The following is a 2,500-nucleotide window of genomic DNA, read 5'->3' on the forward strand; positions in this document are numbered from 1 at the left end:
ATTAATGCCGACGCGGACTATTGCTCTCGGTATAGATGTGGAGCGAAACAGTCGTGCGCACAGCGTCGACTCGTTCTCGTTGCCGCGCGTCGTTCGTCTATATAATAGACACGAACGACGGACGAGAGAGAATGTGTTCTTGTTTTTGTTTTTGTGTTTGTGCGAAGTGTGAGAATATTATATACATATATTCGCGCATGGATGATATAGATATGGGTATGGATTTTCGGAGGAAATTATATCAAATTCGTATTTCGAATGCGAGACCGCCGAGATCTTTCCCAGCTCTCTCTCTCTCTGTGTGTGTGGTGTATAGTACATTTTATATATCTCTCTTGTTGCACAACAAAATAACAAAGAATATACATACTACTCCTCCTCATATTTTATATAATATAATATAAAATTATATTATAGCACCGCGTTCGCAGACCGTATGGTGATGTTACCAATCGACCAAGATTTGGGACCGTCTCCCCCGGTGTTATCTGTGATGTTAAAAGAATACGCTTCTAGGCACACCTCAACGCAGGGCGCCTAGCGTGTTCGACACGTGCGCGGTCGCCACGGCGACCGTATATGGAAAGAATGTATAAAAGAGGACGCACACGCGCCCATCGTCGAAACGGTGTGCGCAGCGTCGTGTTGGAATTTATCCCTCAAGCTCCGGGCGTTGATCGTATCTAGTGCGAATCATGCGTGTGTGTGCGCATGTAATTGCCAGCCGAGTTTTAATATGTTTACAATAACGTATTGAATAAAAATTGAGAAGTTGCGTTTAGATGAATGTTCAATTTTCAAATTGTCACAACATCGATTCCCGCCCGCGGGGTCGTGTTCGTTGCAGTTTTATGTCCCTCACAGTGGTCGAGCATCGTTGTACATCACCTCGTTGCGAGATCGTGACGGGACGGCCGCTCGTAGACCGGTCAAAGTTAGTCTATCGATATGAAGCGCGAACGTCGCGTCGCGTGCAAATTCGACGCGTTACGTTCACGCGTGTCGAGAAGGCGCGCGCGCAAGCGCGCGCCCCTCGACGCCGCCGAGCCAGCGGCTCGCCGAAGCCGCGTGACCGCGGTGTAGGCGTGTCGTTTGCGTAAGCAGCTCCCTGGTTGATCCTGCCAGTAGTTATATGCTTGTCTCAAAGATTAAGCCATGCATGTCTCAGTGCAAGCCGTATTAAGGCGATACCGCGAATGGCTCAATATATCAGTTTTGGTTCCTTAGATCTTACTCAGTTACTTGGATAACTGTGGTAATTCTAGAGCTAATACATGCAATCAGAACTCTGACCAGTGATGGGATGAGTGCTTTTATTAGATCAAAACCAATCGGCGGAGGGCCATGCGTCCGAAGTCGTTAATTTTGATGAATCTGGATAACTTTTGCCGATCGCACGGTCCAGTACCGGCGACGCATCTTTCAAATGTCTGCCTTATCAACTTTCGATGGTAGTTTCTGCGACTACCATGGTTGTCACGGGTAACGGGGAATCAGGGTTCGATTCCGGAGAGGGAGCCTGAGAAACGGCTACCACATCCAAGGAAGGCAGCAGGCGCGCAAATTACCCACTCCCGGCACGGGGAGGTAGTGACGAAAAATAACGATACGGGACTCTTACGAGGCCTCGTAATCGGAATGAGTACACTTTAAATATTTTAACGAGGAACAATTGGAGGGCAAGTCTGGTGCCAGCAGCCGCGGTAATTCCAGCTCCAATAGCGTATACTAAAATTGTTGCGGTTAAAAAGCTCGTAGTTGCATTTGTGCGCCGCGCTGTCGGTGCACCGCATCCGCGGTGATACTGACACGTCTGCGGAGCATATCGTCGGTGAGCCGGCGGTAAAACGCCGGTTCAATATCAAAATCCTATCGCGGTGCTCTTCGGTGAGTGTCGAGGTGGGCCGACAATTTTACTTTGAACAAATTAGAGTGCTCAAAGCGGGCTCAAAATGCCGCTTGAATATTTCGTGCATGGAATAATAGAATATGATCTCGGTTCTATTTTGTTGGTTTTCAGAACTCCGAGGTAATGATTAATAGGGATAACTGGGGGCATTCGTATTGCGACGTTAGAGGTGAAATTCTTGGATCGTCGCAAGACGAACATCAGCGAAAGCATTTGCCAAAGGTGTTTTCATCAATCAAGAACGAAAGTTAGAGGTTCGAAGGCGATTAGATACCGCCCTAGTTCTAACCGTAAATATGTCATCTAGCGATCCGCCGACGTTACTACAATGGCTCGGCGGGCAGCTTCCGGGAAACCAAAGATTTTGGACTCCGGGGGGAGTATGGTTGCAAAGCTGAAACTTAAAGGAATTGACGGAAGGGCACCACCAGGAGTGGAGCCTGCGGCTTAATTTGACTCAACACGGGAAATCTCACCAGGCCCGGACACCGGAAGGATTGACAGATTAACAGCTCTTTCTTGATTCGGTGGGTGGTGGTGCATGGCCGTTCTTAGTTGGTGGAGCGATTTGTCTGGTTAATTCCGGTAACG

At 48.3% G+C, this 2,500-nt stretch overlaps 1 non-coding gene across 1 annotated transcript in view; it reads left to right on the forward strand.

The window, feature by feature from the left end:
- Positions 1 to 1,105: 1,105 nt before the first annotated feature.
- LOC123719417 overlaps positions 1,106 to 2,500 on the forward strand; it is a 1,906-nt gene continuing 511 nt past the window's right edge. The window contains exon 1 of the ribosomal RNA XR_006755470.1: positions 1,106 to 2,500. This exon is cut by the window's right edge and continues 511 nt beyond it. This is a non-coding gene — a ribosomal RNA (small subunit ribosomal RNA).

Source organism: Pieris brassicae, unplaced genomic scaffold (genome assembly GCF_905147105.1).
Source record: "Pieris brassicae unplaced genomic scaffold, ilPieBrab1.1, whole genome shotgun sequence".
Taxonomy (NCBI): Eukaryota; Metazoa; Arthropoda; class Insecta; order Lepidoptera; family Pieridae; genus Pieris; species Pieris brassicae.